This window comes from Typopeltis vanoorti, chromosome 17 (genome assembly GCF_054136105.1).
Source record: "Typopeltis vanoorti isolate ZY-2024b chromosome 17, IOZ_Tvanoo_1.0, whole genome shotgun sequence".
NCBI lineage: Eukaryota > Metazoa > Arthropoda > Arachnida > Uropygi > Thelyphonidae > Typopeltis > Typopeltis vanoorti.
In genome coordinates, this window is record NC_143565.1 from 66,353,205 (window position 1) to 66,374,738 (window position 21,534).

The 21,534-nt window shown below is 36.8% G+C and overlaps 1 protein-coding gene across 1 annotated transcript in view; it reads left to right on the forward strand.

Moving 5' to 3' along the window:
- The window catches only part of LOC150097452 (A disintegrin and metalloproteinase with thrombospondin motifs adt-2-like), a gene marked incomplete at its 3' end in the record, with an annotated part of 681,635 nt that overhangs the window by 373,449 nt on the left and 286,652 nt on the right, over positions 1-21,534 (forward strand). The window lies entirely within an intron of this gene.

Here is a 21,534-nt window from a genome sequence, read left to right on the forward strand (position 1 = left end):
TGAGGTTGTCTGCAAGGATAGAAAAATCAGAACTCTATGGTGGACACAGGAAGTTAAAGAGACAGTGAAGGAAAAGAAGAAAGCATGTCAAAAGTTCCTGGCAAATAAGTCAGCTTGTGCTCTTAGAGAATAGAGAGACAAATGTAAGAAAGCTGAACAGTGTGTAAAACTAGCTAAACAAAAGGCATGGGAAGACTTTGGTAAGAACACAGAAAATAAATATCCAGAAGGTGGCAAGATATTCTGGAGTGTTGAAGAACCTCAGAAATGGAGGAAAGAGCGCTTTAAAAGGAATTAGAGATGATAAAAGCAACATGAAAACTGCAGAAATATATATCCTTGATGTATGGAGTAATTACTTTGAAAAAGTGCTAAATGAAACTAGCAGTGATGATGGCACATTGATAAATTTATATGGAATAAGAGAGAAATTAGTCAAAACACTAAATTAGCTGTATACAAGACATTGTTCGAACCAATTTTAACTTATGGATCTGAGAGCTGGGTTAGAAGTAAAACACTTGGCCAAATACTAGAGACTGCAGACATGAGAGCTCTGAGAAAGATTAGGGGCCTGAACAGATGGCATCAATGACAATATCATATTAAAAACGAGGATATTGGGAAAGAACTTCACATTGTTAGCATCCAGGAATGTGTTAGTAGAGCTAATCTCAGGTGGTATGGTCACTTAAACAGAATGAGAAATTAGAATGGGAGAGGACAGATTAGCCAAACAAGTGTTCTCTGCCAGGTTGGCAGGAAAAAGACCCAGAGGAAGACCAAGACATTGCTGGATTGATACGGTAAAAAGTGGCTTAGAAGATAGAAATATAAGATCTGACAATGTTGTAGCTTTGACAGGTAACAGATTGATTTGGAGGAAAATTGTAGATAGGAGGTTAGTAATGATGTAAATTTTTCATGTAGTACCGTCATATCCTGTACACCCCTTGAGGGTAAATGTCAGGAATTTGATGATGATACATATAATGTAGCAATTGGAATTTTTTACTAAAATACAAGTTTTATAAATTTTTCTAATAAATCTGCCTTTATAGTGCAATTGGAAAAACAACAGGCTGTTGCACTCTTTGACTGGAATAAAAACTGAGTTCAATTGTCATCAAGTCATGAAGAAACTTTATATGGCCTTTCTCAGTTCATGGTGAGTTAGCCAATCTTATACAAAGGTAGCAGGTTCTTCATCCTGCATACAGGCAAATTGGTCATGAGAATACATGCAATTTACAAACAGAAATACCGAGGTAGTGGTGGACATTAGATGGCATTGTATGCTGATGCCAGTAGTGTCATTATGTAGTTATAGGATTAAATAGGGGAGAAGGTGAGTTGTGTGTGTATTGGAATAGTATGATCCCCACAGTGAGTCCTTAGAAGGTTACATAATAATAATTCAAGACAGCTTTAAATTATTTTGAATAATTCAATAACCAGTTTTCTTCTATTTGTTTGGAGAAAAGTATACAAAAAAAGCTAAGCAACAAATAGTGTCTCTAAACAAGAATAAATATAGCAGGTATCCACTAACTTAATACTGCTTACTGTGATATCTGCATTACCATGTTTCTTTCAGATTGCATTAAAACAAAATGAAGGTTTAATCCCACTGACTTGATTTTCTGAGGCATGGGAATTTGTTTATTTATTTATTTTTTTACTTGACACTAGTGCAATTTCATACTAGTTGCATTGAATAGGTAATGTCATAAAATAAATATTAACCACCCATCATACACACCAAAGTTGCCATGAATGAAAAGTGCAAGTTAAAATTTGAATTCCATTCATGTTACCATATTACCACTTTTTCACCAAAATGAAAAAGAAATGCAATAAAATATTCTGTAATCACGTTTTGTATGGCATTCTAAAACAAATGGTTGCTTGCATTCATAGAGTACAAGATGATTTATTACAGTAAATTCTCAGACAATATTATTATCCTGAGACTCCATGGAGTCACAGACTCATCTAGAAGATCCCCTTTTGTAATATACACAGCTCATCATACCATAAACACATTCAAATTCTTTGCTACCATGCTTGGCAATGCATTCCAATCATTCACAACTCTCCATGAAAAAACCTGCTTCTCACTCCTCTGCTCACGCCCTCCTTATATAGCTTTCAGGGATGACCTCCTGTTTTCCCTCAATCTCCCACCATTTTATGAAAAATCTCTTCAATATTAATCCCAACAACCCCTTTTCATCTTGTACATCTCTGTTGTACCACCCCTCTTCTTCCTCTCTACTAGACTCTGCAAATTGCATCATGCCAACCTTTCTTTGTATTCAATATTCCTGAAAGCAGAAACTATTTTGGTGAATTCTATATGTGGCCTATCAGAGCTTTATTCAATGGAACTAGAATCTCCTTACTTCAAGTTAGTATCCGATGCATGATTGTAGAATTCATTGTGTTGTCTTTCCAATTTTGAAAATATGTCCTCTAAATTTTAAATCATTCTTATTTCCTCCACCTCTAACAATATATCTCCACCAAGTGTAAATTCTACATCCCATCTTTATTTTCCAAATTTTAAAACCTTACATTTTGCAACATGAAATTATCACTGCAATCCTCTTGCCTATTCACTCATCTTTTAGTCTTCTTGTAAGGCCACAACTTCTGTTCTGCTGCTCATAGCTCATCCCAACTTTGGATCATCTGCAAACAGCCATATATCTCCATTCAAGTCTTCTCCAATATCATTAACATGCAGAGTAAACAGCAATGCCCCTAAAACAGACCCCCAAGGCACACCACTAATGACTCTCCTCTTCTGGGATATAGCTCCTGCACACAACTTGTTGATACATATCAGACAGCCAATCTTCAATCCAATGCACTAATCTAAATTCCAACCCCACATGCTTTAGTTTGACCATCAACATATCGTGCAGTAATCTATCAAAAGCCTTTGCAAACTCAAAGTATACTATGCATCCATCTCCCTTATCCAAAGCAGCTGTCACCTTATTGTAATAAGTAAGTCGATTACTAAAACATGACCTCCCTTTAGCAAATCCATGCTGTCCATCAATAATAATAATAATAATACCACTGTTGTCAACCCAGTTCTGGATCCTGATTCTCATCAGCCTTTCCAACACTTTAACCACAACATCTGACACTCAGATCAGCCTATAATTTGATGCCTAAATTCTGTCACCTCCTTTATGAAGAAATACAACCGTGTCTTCTTTCCTCTCCTTTGAAATTTGATCCAGTATGTAAAATTCATGTTAAACAAATAGGTCAAGTCAGATGTCAACTCCGTGGCATATTCCTTCAAAATAAGCAGTGATATATTATGAAATCCCACAGCCTTACTAGCATCAGGTTTGCTTAATTCCCCATGTACCTCTTCCTCACTCAGTCAATTTCTCCTCTTCATCATCCACTACTCTCATACTCTCCATAACGTCACATTCACAACGATGAAAGATCTTTATAACTGCTCATTAAATATCTTAACTATAATTTCTGCAGCAGTTATCCTTACACTATTTTCACCAACAGTCAATGTCATTCTACCATAATCATTCTTTTTTTTTTTTGCTTCATTATCTAACTGCTGGTCATACTGAATTCTTGCTGCTTTTACCAATCAAGTTCCTCTCCTTGCTTGTTCTTTGTATTCCTCATGAAATTGATTATTACCATTCCTCTTATGTGGCCTCCATAGTGGCTTTTTTTTTTCTATATTGCATGCTTAACGTATTGTATTCTTAATGTCTTCATTCATCCATTTCACACCTACCTTATTAAACTTCTGACTTTTGGAATACATTTATTCATTTCTTCTACTAGATAATTCTTGAATATCACCGAAGCAGCATTGATCCCTTTCCATCCAATTCCTCATTACATGCTACAGCTGCAAGCTATCTCCTGAGCTTCTCATAATAACCAGCCTTGTGGTTTCACATATACATTTTCCTCACATAAGTCCTCTAATGATTGGCCAGGTAATTATTATTGTTATAAGTGACCAGGAAATAATTACCCAGGTAATTATTTCATGGTCACTCTCACCAACTGATGAGATGATCAAATCCAAGACCTTTAATTCTTGTGTGCCCACTGTTACATACTTCCTGAGGTAGTTGTCCCTCAAAAACTTAAGAAACTCATTTTCCCTGCTTCCAGTTGCTATCTCATCATCTCAGTCTGTATTGCTGTAATTAAAGTCACCCATAATGATCACCCTTTTTCCATTTGCTTGGTTAATTTGCTTATACAATTCCTAAACACTACCCGCCACATTACCAGCTCTATATAGCAACACCCAACAAACTATTTCATGTTAGTCACCTCTATCTCACACCATACTGTAGGAAAACCACTATCACTGTTTCTACTTGTAATCACATAACTCTTTTTCTATCATCAATAGCATTTCACCTCTCTTTTTTACTCTTTCTATCTTCACAAAATACATCATACCCTTCATTTCCCTTGTTTCTGATAGTTTTACCATTCATATATAAGCATAACAGCTCATTCTTGGATCTATAACAAGTTTTACTGATTATTAGATGTGACTTCTCCATACTTTCCTGACGCAATTTCTTTTTCTCCTTACTCATCTCAAAACCTTCTTCAAATCCAACTTTTTTCTCTGAATTCCAGGTCATCCCTCTTACCTTTTTTTGTCAACACATGCACTTACTCATTTCTGCTGTCCACCCTCCCTAAGTCTTCCTGTTTCCCTTTTTGTCTGGCATGCTTGTTCTCTCATTCTCTACACTTAAGCTACTCACTTTATTCATAAGCACCACTTCAATCTCTCCTTCCTTATTCTCCCACTCTTTCCCATCACTTAGATGTCTCACAAATGACTCACACCAAAACCATTCATATCACTCTTATACAGTTCAATTCTTCCTTCAAACTCATTTCAAACATTAACAAACTATGCTCCTTTCTATTCACACATTTGCACTAACATAACATTCATAATTTTTGCTCTGTGCCTCATCTCATCACTGTCATACCTGTGTAACAGACTGACTACCTTTCCTTTCACAGTATTATCTTTTATCCTTCTTAGCATCGTGATATCCAATCTTACATTCTCCTTGTTCACAGTCAAGACATTTGTCCCTGCTACCACTATCAACTCCTTTGCTCGCTTATTCCTCATATCAAATACCTCAATCACTGTATTCATTTTACCTTCCCTAAAACAAACCTTGTGCCGCTTTTTGTTTACGACATGTCTAATAATCAAATCGCCATACAATACACTCGCAGGTCTTTCATTACCTTTTTCATACCAACATCATTTGTTTTTGTATTCTTCACTCTTCGTACATATCTCCAATTCTCTTCATTTCGCTCCACATACTCCTCATCTCTTGCCTCATTTTCACCAACTCAGCTTTTAAATCTTGCATCCTTTTTCACTATTATTCACTCTCTGTTTTATTGCCAGTCACACACACTTCTTCGGCATCAACCCTGCTCACCACCTTACCATTAATTTCACTCTGTTTTTCAATGTCATTCATTATTGCCTGCTTTATTGTCAATTGAACTCTTTTGTTATCACTTACACACACTCTCTGATCATTAACACAATCGTCATCTGCTGTGTCAGTTATGACTCCATGTTCCCTATTCAAATTTAAACTATTTAAACTCATATTTAAGCAAATCTCATGATCCATCAGAATATCACCCTTCCTACATACCGAGATTCATTCTTCCCTCTTATTGCCTTTCAACATAAATATCTGTGGCATCTTCCCACGCATTGACGGCACACACCGTTTTTGAGAAATCCATGGCACTTACTTTATTTCTCTTCTGTGCAGACCTATGCAATGATTTGCCTTTCTCTGCCATGTTGTATCACTGTGCTAACCAAAACAATGAATTTATGATAATATCACCTAAGAAATTATCTAAACAACACGTTATATGCTCAAATATCTCACAGTAGTACTTAATCTACAGTTTAGACAATATCAGCACACAAAATTATATATACTTATCTTGTATATATAATTAATTATATAATTAATATAATTACTTATTTTATATAGATAAGTAAAATATTTACTTATCTTGCTGCATTCCACACAATGACTGATGTTTAATTCGTATCGTATCACCTAGCTCCAGTTGCCTGATTGTTAGTGAGAACTTGTTAAACATGCAGAGCTCCATAAAAGTGGTTCAGCTAAGGGAGAAATTTTGCTACTTCTTGAGAAGTGGTTTGCAGATAGATGTGTTAAAAAAAAAAAAAAAAAAAAAAGTGTTAGCAGATATGATTTGTGAGGAGAGAATAAAACTTTCTTTGGTGACATGATACTCCCTCTTAAGAGAATATATTCAGAGCATGTGTGTTTTGGGACTTTTAGACATATGAACAATTTTTATTCTTAAAAGTGAGCTTTAGTGATTCAGTATAATTTTTACAATTGGTGAGCTGTTTATCTAATTATTGTGTCTTCCATGAAAAAGGAAAAGTGAGTGAATGTCTTTCAAACAAAAATAAAAAACACTGATCCTAAAGAGTTTACAGATTTAAATATGAACCTTTATATCATTGAACTTTTACAATTGAGCAAATTCCTCCCTACCCCTTAAAATGTTATATTTAAATTGTTTGTTAGTTTTTTGACATTTTTTTAAAAGTCAAAATAATTTGCAGTTGCATGTTTTTACATATCTTCTTGGAAAAGGAAAAGTATTTAAAAAAAAAATATTCTCAATTAGAGCATGACTAGTACTATTGGGAGTGGGGCTTGTTTCCCATTCTCACTAACTATGAAATTCACGTACTGCAGTATTTGTTGGTTATTATAATTAATTATGGTAAGTGGAAACTCACTGTACACTCATTGGGAACACAATCTATAAGACCATTAATAAAGTATGTGATTAGGGGCAGGGCACTTACTAGGTCTGTAGGATAAAAAAGTGTTTAAAATAAACACTTGACTGAAATTTGAGTGATAAACATATGTAAATAGAATCATGAAGCCTATAGGACCACTTATTTTTTAAAAGGAAATCTCTAAGAGTTCACATAATTGCTATGACAAATAAAATATTAATTGTGAATGGAAGGTGGCTGACACCAAAATATTAGAATGAAAGCTGTTCTTCCAGAAATTAAAAAACTGATTTCATTATGGATATGATAGACTAATGTTTTAGAATAAGGGTTATTTTTGAAGAACTTTTAGTTTTTCAGGAATCAAGATTTTTTTTTTATTGGATTAAGAATCATAACAACAGTAAAAAAAAAAAAAAGAGAGAGAGAGAGAGAAAGAGCTGCAAATTATATTTTATGGAAGAAAAAAGCATTATGTATTTAATAATTTTAAAAATGAAAGTGTATTATATTGCAAAACTGTATTGAAAAAAAAAAACTATAATTTATCAATGTGACATGAGTATTCTCTGCCAATTTCAAATGTATTTACATCCCTTTAATTGTATCAGTGCCTTCAGATTACCATTCATCAGTTTACTCCATGCTTTTAATGAACTGAAGGGAAACTTTGTTCATTGATGTGTGTTTGTTGAATTAGAAATGACCAAATGCAAGCTGTGACATGTGATTTGCAGTTGACAAATTAAAGATTGAAATTTCCCATTAATATTTATGAATGCACTATTTTTAATGCACATTAATTTTATTAAGTTAATGTGAACTTTTTCTTGAATTCATGGGACAGAAGCAGTGAGAGTTGATGATCAGATGTGAATACGAGAGATATTTCATTTTAAAAAAAATTTAATTAAAAAGGATTTAATACAGTTCATGATTAGGAAGATCATGGTGAGATTAATCAGTTACAGTTTTCAGATTTATGATAAAGTAACAAGAGTAACCGATGAAGGAAACTACTGTACTCTAATATTTCTGGATTTTGTAGAGGTATATGACAGGCAGGTTAATGCATGACAGGTGAATATTTCAGTAGCAACAAACAAGTCCAGATATCAAGCTAGCAAATTAGATTGGCAGTTAGCCATATGCCCACCATTAATTTGCTCACAGTTCTGAGTAGTGTGATGAAATCTTGCACCATTCTGCCTGGAACGTGAATCACTCCTTTGTCTTGCGTATCCACACTGTACCGTATATGCTACCGTTAGTCACTTATTAGCAGTCTTGGTTATTAGATTGACTGTCGCGATATCGCAGTGCTGTTGTTCAAGTAACCCTTATTTTACTTAATTATTATTATTATTATTATTATTATTATTATTCAGGCCTCCAAGGAGTCAAAAGACTCATCGAGGGAGGTCCTTCCTAAGACAAAGTCTGTCAAGACTCATCGATAATGGCCCCATAATAATGGCCCCAATGCTCAAGAGATGCTTACAGTTCGGATATGCCAAAGAGAAGCTGTAAAGTGCTTCCTTAAGTGAAAAGGTGAAAGTTCTCGACTTCATAAGTAAAGAAAAAAATCTTAGATTCCATTCACATTCACATAACTTTTATTACAGTATGTTGTTATAATTATTCTATTTTATTATTAGTTATTGTTGTTAATCTCTTACTGTACCTAATTTATAAATTAAACCTTATCATGTATGTATATGTAGGAAAAGCATAGTATATATATATAGAGTTCAATATTATCTGCAGTGTCAGGTATCCATTGAGAGTTATGGAATGTATCCCCCAGAGATAAGGGGTGGACTACTGTAGTTGTTTTCAGGGAAGCAGTATTAAGGAGGAAAATGACTGGAAACTCCATAGGGCTCAGCAGTGGAGTAGTTACTATTTAACCATTTTGTAATAGAAATGGATTGAAGAGAATGATTCAATTGTTTGCAGATCACACAAAGCTGGGATGAGTTTTTAGGAATGTATTTACCTTTCAGAAGTATTTGAATAGTCTGGAAAAGTGCATAAATGAGTAAGAATTACAGTTGAATGTAATTTTTTTATGATATTACACCGCCCCCCCCCTACACACACACACATGAGAGATTGATATTAATCCTTGTGATATAAGTTACAAAACTTAGTACAAAAGAGTGCCATTGCATGAGCAAGTGGGCAGGGACGATGAAGAAGGCTGTTGGTGTATTTCTACAGCTGGAATTTGCAGTTGAAAATTAATATTGCTCAGCATTTGCCTATGTTGATTAATTTTACCAGTATAGATGAGAACACAGACTGATAAGAAAATAACTATTCATTAACTTATTGCTGATATTTCACTGGTATTATCTCCAGCATCTTCAGAGCACAAAAAATAGTTTGTCACAGTACACGAGACAACCACAATCTGGTATTACAATGGAATTATTATTATTATTATTATTCAGGCCTCCAAGGAGTTAAAAGACTCATCGAGGGAGGTCCTTCCTAAGACATAAAGTCTGTCAAGACTCATCGAGGGGAGGTCCCCCCCTGAGAAACACAAAGTCTATCATACCACTCTTTAAACTCACTGACCGTTCTCGCTCTCACCACTCCATCAGGCAATGCATTCCACTGCTCAACCACCCTCCACACAAAGAAACCACTCCTTATCCTCTTGCTCACAGTTTCCTTTCGTAACTTCCAGGGATGGCCTCTTGTCATCACTCCTTCCCGCTGTTCAACCAAGCGAAAGAACTCCCCAGTGTCAACCCTGTAACCACCTCTCAACAGTTTAAAAGTCTCAATCATATCACCTCTCCTTCTTCTATCCACCAAACTCTGCAGTCCACATTCTCTCAGCCGATCCTCATAAATCCTTGTACAGTCCTGAAACCATCTTTGTCATCCGTCTTTGTATCCTTTCCACAGTTAATTTATCCCCTTCAAATCCTGGGGACCAAATCTGAGAACAATAGTCCAAGTGTGGTCTGATCAGAGACTTATACAACGGTATGATAACCCTCTTATCTCTGCAGGTCAGTGTCCTTCTCATAATAGCAGCAATCCTCTGTGTTACCTTCACCACCTTTGCAATATGTCCCCTAAACTTCAGGTTTCTATCAATCATCAACCCCAGATCTCTTGTCTCCCCTACTTCCTCCAGTATAACTCCTCCCATAGAGTATGCAGCATCCCATCGATGTTTCCCAAACCTCAAGACCTTACATTTTGCTGCATTAAACTGACCCCCATTCATTTGCCCATCTATCTAGCTTATTTAAATCCTCTTGCAGGGCTACCACATCTGCACTATTACTAATAATCCTTCCCAGCTTCGCATCATCCGCAAACAACTGAATATCCCCCTGCAATCCACTGGCTATGTCATTGATATAAAGGTTAAACAATATAGGTCCTAGGACTGAGCCCTGTGGGACCCCACTTGTAACCCTCTGCCTCCTGGAAACTGCTCCACCATACACAACTCTCTGATACCTATCAGACAGCCAATCCTGAATCCAATTGACCAATCTGACATCCAGACCCATGTGCTGCAACTTAAATATCAGCTTATCATGTGGCACCCTGTCAAATGCCTTCGCCAAGTCTAAGAAAATTGCAGTATATGCCTTTCCCTCATCTAATGTTCTTGTAACTTTATTATAAAAGGCTAGCATATTGCTAAAACAAGAGCGTCCTTTCACAAATCCATGTTGATTCTCACAGATAACATTACCCTCATCTGCCCAATGCTGTACACGGTCCCTCACAACTTTCTCCAAGATCTTAACAACTACTGATGACACACAGACTGGCCTATAATTAGACACTTCCAGTCTGCTACCACCCTTATGCAATGGCACTATCTTACCTTCCTTCCATTCCCTGGGCACCTTTGCCAAAGCCAGACTTTCATTGAAAAGCCACATTAAAGGCACTGTCAATTCCCTAGCACATTCTCTCAAAACTCATGGTGAAATACCATCCAGTCCCACAGCTTTACTGACATCCAGAGTACTCAGTATCTGAAACACACTTTCCTCCTGTACCTCCAGACCTTGAACCAGTCCTATCCCTCTAGCATTAAAACTGACTCCTCTAGGATGAAATACTCCAATAAAGTGTTCATTGAACAATTCCACTATGTACTCTGCATCAGTCACTCTATTCCCATTTTAATCCCACAATATCTTTCTTCCACAGTCATTTCTCCTCCTACTGGCCACATAGCTAAAAAATTCACTAGGATTTTCTTTGGATCTTGGGGCCAATCTCCTCTCATATTCCAGTTTCGCTTTCCTTACCACACTAGTCACTCTTCTGGCCTGTGTCTTATATTCCTCATGCATCTCTTCACCTGTCTCCTTATATCTCTTCCATAGCCTCTTTTTCGCATGCAATTCCTGTTTAATATTGTTTGTCATCCACTTTACTCCAAATTGCATCCTCTTCTTCACTCGTGGTATACAACTTACCATTGTTGATAACAAATATTCTTTCACAATTTCCCACGCACTAGTGATATCCCGGCCTTCCAATTCCTCCCTCCATGAAACTTGCCGAAGTTGATGTCTAAGACTATTATAATCACCTGCCTTATAATTCCACATAAGTTCCCGTCTCTTTGTTACTCCTGCATGTCTATTCATTTTCCAAGTCAACACCATATGGTCACTCTCTCCAACTGGTGGGAGAGACATCAACTCAGTTATTATCAACTCTTCTGATGCTATAACCAAATCCAAAACTTTTGAACCTCTTGTTCCCTCTGTTACATGTTGCCTAAGACATTTGTCCCTCAAGAATTCTAGAAATTCCATTCCCCTATTGCTACATGCATCTTCCTCTCTCCAATTTATACTACTGAAGTTAAAATCTCTCATAACAATCATTCTTCTTGCACTTGTCAAACTTAGCTGTCTAAACATCTCCTGGTCCCCATCCTCTGTGCTCCTGGGTCTGTAGCAACGCCCCACTAAATATCCTGTCTTGCCTACCTCTACCTCACATCATACGCTCTCAAAATCATTTGTCTCACTTCCTTCCAAATTCTCCACTCTTAGAGGACATAGGTCATCACTTATCATAAGCAGTACCCCACCACCACGCTTTCCCCTCCTATCCTGACGAAAAATGCTATACCCAGCGACTTCTATTCCTGTTGTTATATCCCCTTCTGTCAACCACGTCTCAGTGATCGCAATAATTTTTGGCCAGGCTGATGCTATCTGCGCCGCCAATTCCTCTCCCTTATTCTGGATACTCCTGGCATTAGTATAAAGCATATAAATGCCATTGTTTCTATACCCAGCATTATCCCTTCTAGACTCCACTGGGCTCAGTGTTACCTGACATTGTCTCCCTTCTCCCCAGTATCCATTCCCACAAGAGGCCACCCCTGCTATCATCCTCCCTGGGACACACTGACTTGTTCAGAACAGCAATCTCTCCAGATGCCTACGTCCTTCCTCATTCAAATGTAAACGGTCTCTCGCATACAATTCCTCTCTTTCCTCAAACGCACTCCAAGCATCCACATACACCAGTCCTCTCTTGTCACACATTCTCGCTATTATGCCATTCAATATCACCGCTCTTCTGCTCAGCTCATCATTTTCATACCTAGGCAACACGCACACTATTTTTCCTCTCTCTGTTTTCTTCCGTACAGTCTCAAGCAAACATCTCATATCTCTCGCTGCCCGACTTACATTACCACTCAAGTCATTCATTCCTACCATCACAATCATCTCATCCACCCTTTCACCTCTCTTAATTGCCATTGCCACCCTTTCTATTGTCCTCCTGGCATACACTCCTCACGCATCCTATCTTGAACACCACGGATCATTGAGTCGCCATACATTATACCTCTTACCATTCCCTCGCTCCTATTGTTTCCATTCTCTCCTCTTCTTTCATTCCCATACCTCTCTCTTCTTTCATTCCCATACCTCTCTCTTCTACTGTTTCCATTCTCTCCTCTTCTAGCACTCCCATACATCTCTCTCATTCCCTCTCTCCTACTGTTTCCATTTTCTCCACTTCTAGCACTTCCATATCCCTCTCTCATTCTGTCTCTCCTACTACTGTTTCCATCCTCTCGTCTTCTAGCATTCCATACCTCTCTCTCATTCCATCTCTCCTACCGTTTCCATTCTCTCCTCTTCTAGCACTTCCATATCTCTCTCTCTCATTCCGTCTCTCCTACTGTTTCCATCCTCTCGTCTGCTAGCATTCCCGTACCTCTCTCTCTCATTCCCTCTCTTCTACTGTTTCCATTCTCTCCTCTTCTAGCACCACCCATACCTCTCACTCATACTCCCTAAATTCTCTCTCTCTCTCCTACTCTGATTTGCCTTGCATTTATCTCTTCCATTCTCCTAATCTTATCTTTCATACTTCTGCTCTCATTCACAAGACATTCCACCTCCTCTTTCAACTCATCTATCTCCCTCTGCAGGTCAGTCACTCTTAATCTAAATTCACTCTCCCAAACAAAACCATCTCATAAACTTTCACAGTCACTCACACCTTCCAGACTATCAACTATTATTTTCTGATTCTGTCCTATCACACTACTTGTATTCCTACATTCATTCCCCGTTCCTGGAGCAACAAAGTCGGATATCGATATATCTAATGTTCTTATTTCCTCCAACTGCCTGTATTTTGCACACATACGCTCTCCACTCTCTTTAACAAGCCACATATGTAATTCCCGAGATGCATACATGCCGCAAGTACTGCATGCCACAAAGTCCCTTATGATATTGCTAATAATTGAGTTCTTAAATGGTGGAGGACTTGGCGTTACGCCACTTGCGACTGCTGCTGAATCCACCATCATTCCTTACTGCTGAGTAGCATAATCTTTAATAATTATTCAATTAATAAATAAGAGGGAAAAAAAGTACAAACATCAGAACATTTAAGTACTAAATATAATTAAATAAAATGAAATATAACTAAATACAGTAACTTAGCTTCGTTTTGTCTTCCACTGTTAGGCATTCGATTCCGACGGTACCAAAATATATTATATCGCGACAGCAACTGACTTCCAAAAAACAACCACTGAAGTACACTCGTATTCAGAGAAACAATTTAGCACTCAAAAACGTAGAAAAACGGGGAAAAAAGCGGACTATTCACTGATTAAAAATCACTTTCTTCTGCACAGCTCAAATTCACATTAGCTTGAATAATTTTAATGTACAAAGACTAAAGTCCTAATTAGGTGCCATCTATGTTGAAAATAAATAACAACATAAAAACACACACACGCACACATAGAAAGTAGGTATTAATTTGGTCTTAAGATGACTGTCTCCCAAATCTTTGGCAGATTTATACAACCATACTTGTTAAGGTTTGGAGTATGTTTCAAGGCTTCTGTTGATTCCAGGAACAACCACTCTGACTTGTAAAAGCTTCTGTGCAGCACTTTTGTTTTTTTCAAATTGATCCTGTGTGTAGGGGTATCTAATAAAAAAAAAAAAGTGCTGCACGGAAGCTTTTACAAGTCAGAGAGGTTGTTCCTGGAATCAACAGAAGCTTTGAAAGATACTCCAAACCTTAACAAGTTATGGCTGTATAAATTTGCCAGAGATTTGGGAAACAGTCATCTTAAGGCCAAATTAATACCTGCTTTCTCTGTTTTTTTTTTTTTTTTTTTTTTTTTTTTTCCCCAACATAGATGGCACCTAATTAGGACTTGAGTCTTTGTGTTGTGCATTAAAATTGTTCAAGCTAATCCCATTGTTATACTGGTTTGTGGTTGTCTCATGTACTGTGACAAACTGTATCAGCAATAAGTTAATAAATAGTTATTTTCTTATCAGTCTGTGTTCTCATCTATACCGTTTAAAATTAATCAACATGTATGATGAACACATAAGCCTTCCCACACGTTTGAGCAGTTGCCAATGTTTAGAGGAAAGGCTGGAATGATAGTGGCCAGTTTGGTTTGGTAGTTCCCTTGAAAATGCCTCTCGAAAAGTATAGTTTAGAAAGAGAACATCTTTGAGAAAGTTGGAGGGAATTGTGACATAAGAATTGGTGTGTGGGGGGGGATATTACATTTATTGCTATGTTTTGGATAGTATCAAGCATTCGAAGGAAAATCCATGGTGTGCTTCCCCAAATATGAGAACTGCATTCAAAGGCTGACATATCTGAGACTTATGGTGTTAAAAGATGCAGAGGTGGGAAGTATCAAGTCAAATTCTTCCTTCCTGATTTATGCTCGTGCATACACCCACACTTTACCTTGCAGGCATTCAAAACCAAAGATGATGGAATAGGGTGGTTAATCCTTATTACTGTAGTCTGTAACTTACTATTTGATTGAAAACATCTGATAAAGGTTTCTCACATCATAGATAGGATTTGAACCCAGATGTTTCTGCCCAAAGGGCTTGTCTAAACCAACTGAGGTATGAAGGCTCTATCAAGTTGAGGATATTAAGCTTCCTGATGGCTGAGGAGAGAACACAATGCAGGTGTTCAGGCAAAAATCAAAGCCACAAAAATCATCTCAAGAAGAAAAATTCACAGCAAATACCCTTAAGGGCATGCTTTTAACCACTTTTCATTCCGTCACAAGAAGAATATTTTTCCATTCCTCACACAAAGTTACTCCCATTGCTGATGCTGATGATGAGATTGGCTGTGGTCCGGTGCAAATTCGGCATTCTAAATCTTTCCAAAAATTTTCAATGGGGTTGAGGTCTTGACTCTGAGCCAGTCAGTTCAACACTTCAATGTTAGTTGGTGAAAGCCAGTCTCGGACACGCAGTGCAGCATGGCATGGAGCATTGTCATGCTGAAACATGCAGAGGTCACTGTCAAAGTACTTCCACAGCATCAGAAGCATAAAGTTATCCAGGAATTCCAGGTAGCCATCAGATGTCATGGTTTTAGACACATCTAATAATGGAACAAGCCCCATCCAACTGAAACATCCTCATACTATTACTGAGCCTCTACACTTGACAGTTGGAATGAGAGTCCTACTGGAACCTTTTCCTGGTAATCTCTAGTTCCAAACATGACCATCAGAGTGAAACACATAAATATATTTGGAAGCATGATTCGTTGCTCCACAGAGCCCTTTTCCAATGATCTACAGTCCACTGGAACCTTAAACACCAGTCCAAACGTTTGACATTGGAGGGTGGGGGGGGGGGGGGATGTGTGGCTTGTTTGCAGCAGCTATGCCATGGTAACCTAAGACATGCAGCTCTTTGCAGACAGTTCTAGTGTTAACAGATAACCCTGCAGCATTTTCCAGGTTGACTATGAGGTCCACCCCTGATGGCATGTGTGATGCTGGAACATTCCAAGACAGAGCTCATTGATCTCAGTCAATGAGTGTCAGTGGTCTTCCAGGTTGTTTTCCTGCTGTGGTAACACCATCAACTTTCCATCTACAAATGACATATGCAACAGTGGATTTCGGTGTACTGAGATGGGTAGTAATGTCACAGACAGAAAGACAACTGATGCGACACCTAACTGCCATCCCACATTGGAAGTCTGTCAATTCAGCTGAACGTGGCATTATGACATCAAGTACAGTGCAAAACATGCAGTACATCTCACCTTTTATTACCAGACTTATGCAGATGCTCTCTGAATATTTGTATGTAGGATCTGAAATTTGCATGGCAAGTAAGATGACCAAATACTTTTATCAATATAGTGTACATATTCTTGTTTTAATCCTATATGGAAGTCTGCCATTTCAGCTGAACGTGGCATTATGACATCAACTACAGTGCAAAACATGCAGCACATCTCACCTTTCACTTGCGCACTCACATATTAGAATATGTGAGTGAGCAGAACTATTAGTGATTTTTAGTGGAACCTGTGGCATAATAATTAAATAATAAAGTAACACGTAAAAACTACAGTGAAATTTTTAATTAGTAAAAAGACAGATATTTTGTACTAAAAATAATAGTACATCTTCAGTGTCTGTAACAGTAATAGGAATGGAATACAGGTAAACGTTCAGTGGATCACCTATTAAAATACAATTGTTACCGTGTGCTAGGAAATAATAGAAATAATAAATTTAATCTATTAAGATAAATGGTTTTTTACATAAGATAAAAGTCTCCCAGATCTTTGAGAGAGACATACAGTCATTTCTATTTAAATTCGGTTGGTGTAAGATAGTTTCACAACTTTCTTTGAATAAGCATTCATATTTAAATCTGCATCTATGGAGGAGAACTGCTTTATCCCACCGGACACTATGAGTAGAGTCAATACTGTGCTGTGCCAGACCAGACTTCAGAGGTTTGTTATAATCAATATAATATTGATGTTCTTTTATTCTTTTTTCCAAAGAACGGTCAGTTTGTCCAAAATAAGAGACATCGCATTCACAAGGCATTTGGTAAACGCCAGACAAAGATAGAGAAGACAGTTTATCCTTTGTAGAAGGTAATAAAGAAGAAATTTTATTGATAGGAATATATGTTGGAATCAGTTGATACTTTTTCAGAATTCTACCTATAGGTTCTGAGATTCCTGGAATGTACAGAATAGGAACTCTGCAGACTGTTGAAGAAACTGTAGGTGTTGAAACATAAGAGTCAAGTATCTGTTGGATTTGATTGGAGTTGTAATCATTTGATTCCATTAACTTTTTAATGAAAAGTTCTTGTTGTTGTAAGATTATTGGGTAAGAGCAAACTTTATGTGCTCTATGATTTAGAGATTTAAGAAAGCCAAATTTTTGAGACATGTGGTGCGCAGACTTTTTTTGAATGTATCTGCCAGTAAAAGTGGGTTTTCGAAAGACGCTTGTAGATAAGATACCAGAAGATGTTCTAGTAAGAAGGATGTCCAAACATGGTAAAGTACCAGAGTTTTCTTTTTCCATACTGAATTGGATGCGTGGGTGAAAGTTATTTATCTGTTGTAGAAAAGTGGAAAGTTCATCTTCAGTGTGTGTCCAAACAGCAAAAACATCATCGACGTAACGGTACCAAAGAGATGGATGAGGATGAATGGATAAGAACATAGTATCTTCGAATTGTTTCAAATAGTAGTTTGCCAAAGGTGGAGATAGAGGGCTACCCATGGCAGTACCTTCAATCGTTTGTAGATTTTGTTTTTCCAACTGAAATAACCTGAGTGGATGACATATTCGAATATTCTTGCAATATCTGGAGGGTAATCTTCATATAATGAATTGACTGTGTCAGTTAATGGGATATTGGTGAACAGAGAAATGATGTCTAAACTGACTAATATTTCAGAATCTGTAATTTTTATATCCTTGATTTTTTCAAGAAAATCTGTTGAGTTTTTTTATATAGGATCTGGAATGACCAGTGAGAGCACTTAAGGAACATGATAATACTTTTGCAATCCGATAAGTTGGAGAGTCAATGCAATTTACGATAGGTCATATAGGACAGCCCTCTTTATGGATTTTTGGGATTCCATAAAGACGAGGAGTTCTTCCAAAGTAGGTGCGCATTTTATTCACGTAGTTCGGATCCCAAATTATAACCTCATCAAGTAATTTATTTAGCTGTTTAATTTGCAAATTAGTAGGATTACATGTGATCTCTTGGTAGGTCGTGGTATCTTTTAATAGGCTGGATACTTTTGTCTCATAGTCAGTCTTATTCATAATTACAATAGCTTTTCCTTTATCCGCCTTAGAAATGGATATTGTATTATCTTTTCTTAAAGAAGTTCGACCTTTAATTTCAGCATTTGATAAATTGCATGGAGGTAATTTGCTTTTGAATAACGAAGTTTCAACTTTAAAACATAGTTTGTTGGCATCTTCACTAGGAAGTCCTAACAAATTGCATTCTATATTATGTAAGAAATAAGGAATGTGTGAAGGAATAACAGCAAAATCGAGCCCTTTGTTAAAGCACTGGTTTTAGCAGTGGATAATGGGCGATCGGAAATGTTTACAATCCATTTATTTGTAGACGTACTGGCAGAGGTTCTTCGCTTATCAAAGCAATCCTTATCCCGGTCTTATGAGAGAAATCTTCAAAATCTTATGCAAAAATACAACTCTTTATATAATAAGCAAAAGAAAAACCTTACCTCTGACTGTACATCTACAAATAAATGGATTGTAAATATTTCCAATCGCTCATTATCCACCGCTGAAACCAGTGCTTTAGCAAAGGGTCTTGATTTTGCTGTTATTCCTTCACGCATTCCTTATCTTGATTTCTTACATAATATAGAACGCAATTTGTCAGGATTTCCTAGCGAAGGTACCAACAAACTATGTTTTCAAGTTGCGATTTCATTATTCAAAAGCAAATTACCTCCATGCAATTTATCAAATGCTGAAATTAAAGGTCGAACTTCTTTAAGAAGTTAGACCTTTAATCCGTTTCTAAGGCCAATAAAGGAAAAGCTATTGTAATTATGAATAAGACTGACTATGAGACAAAAGTATCCAACCTTTTAGAAGACACCACGACCTACCAAGAGATCACACATAATCCTATTAATTCACAAATTAAACAGCTAAATAAATTACTTGATGAGGTTATAATTTGGGATCAGAACTACATGGATAAAATACGCACCTACTTTGGAAGAACTCCTCGTCTTTATGGAATCCCAAAAATCCATAAAGAAGGCTGTCCTGTACGACCTATCGTAAATTGCATTGACTCTCCAATTTATTGAATTGGAAAAGTATTATCACGTTCTTTAAGTGCTCTCACTGGTCATTCCAGATCCTATATAAAAAACTCGACAGATTTTCGTGAAAAAATCAAGGATATAAAAATTACAGATTCTGAAATATTAGTCAGTTTTGACATCATTTCTCTGTTCACCAATATCCCATTAACTGACACAGTCAATTCATTATATGAAGATTACCCTCCAGATATTGCAAGAATATTCGAATATGTCATCCACTCAGGTTATTTCAGTTGGAAAAACAAAATCTACAAACGATTGAAGGTACTGCCATGGGTAGCCCTCTGTCTCCACCTTTGGCAAACTACTATTTGAAACAATTCGAAGATACTATGTTCTTATCCATTCATCCTCATCCATCTCTTTGGTACCGTTACGTCGATGATGTTTTTGCTGTTTGGACACACACTGAAGATGAACTTTCCACTTTTCTACAACAGATAAATAACTTTCACCCATGCATCCAATTCAGTATGGAAAAAGAAAACTCTGGTACTTTACCATGTTTGGACATCCTTCTTACTAGAACATCTTCTGGTACCTTATCTACAAGCGTCTTTCGAAAACCCACTATTACTGGCAGATACATTCAAAAAAAGTCTGCGCACCACATGTCTCAAAAATTTGGCTTTCTTAAATCTCTAATTCATAGAGCACATAAAGTTTGCTCTTACCCAATAATATTACAACAAGAACTTTCCATCATTAAAAAGTTAATGGAATCAAATGATTACAACTCCAATCAAATCCAACAGATACTTGACTCTTATGTTCCAACACCTACAGTTTCTTCAACAGTCCGCAGAGTTCCTATTCTGTACATTCCAGGAATCTCAGAACCTATAGGTAGAATTCTGAAAAAGTATCAACTGATTCCAACATATTCCTATCAACAGACTTTCTTCTTTATTACCTTCTACAAAGGATAAACTGTCTTCTCTATCTTTGGCTGGTGTTTACCAAATGCCTTGCGAATGCAATATCTCTTATTTTGGACAAACTGGCCGTTCTTTGAAAATAGAATAAAAGAACATCAATATTATATTGATTATAACAAACCTCTGAAGTCTAGTCTGGCGCAGCGCAGTATTGACTCTTCTCATAGTGTCCAGTGGGATAAAGCTATTCTCCTCCATAGATGCAGATTTAAATATGAACGCTTATTCAAAGAAAGTTGTGAAACTATCTTACACCAACCGAATTTAAATAGAAATGACTGTGTCTCTCTCAAAGATCTGGGAGACTTTTATCTTATGTACAAAACCATTTATCTTAATAGATTAAATTTGTTATTTCTATTATTTCCTAGCACGCAGTAACAATTGTATTTTAATAGGTGATCTACCGAACGTTTGCCTGTATTCCATTCCTATTACTGCTATAGACACTGAAGATGTACTATTATTTTTAGTACAAAATATCTGTCTTTTTACTAATTAAAGATTTCACTGTGGTTTTTACGTGTTACTTTATTATTTAGTGAAACTATTAGTTTAATGCTGCAAAAGGTAGGCAAGGTTGGGATGCAGAGTACATAACTATTATAGAAATTTGAAAGGAGGCGGAAGAGATCTGGGAGTGATGGTAGACAGATTTACAGCTCGGGGCTCCCATTGCTATGATCTGTTTTGATGTTTTTACAGTTTTAGCAGTCGTAGGATAGGAGATTAACATGTAGAAGGCAAAAAAGTTATGATTCCCTTATACAGGGTGTCCCAAAATTCATGCAAGATTTAAATTTAGCACCATTTGTGCGGTAAAGTGTTGCCAATGAGAAAAAAAAGACAGCGTGACAGCTGACAGTTCAGGGTTATTAAAAATGGAGCGCTACACAAAAGAACAACGCATTTTCATTGTTGAGCAATATTTTAAAAATAATGAAGATTTGGCAGCTACAGTTCGCAATTTTCGTACAAAATATGGTCAGAATAGTGATTTAACTTCATCAACTG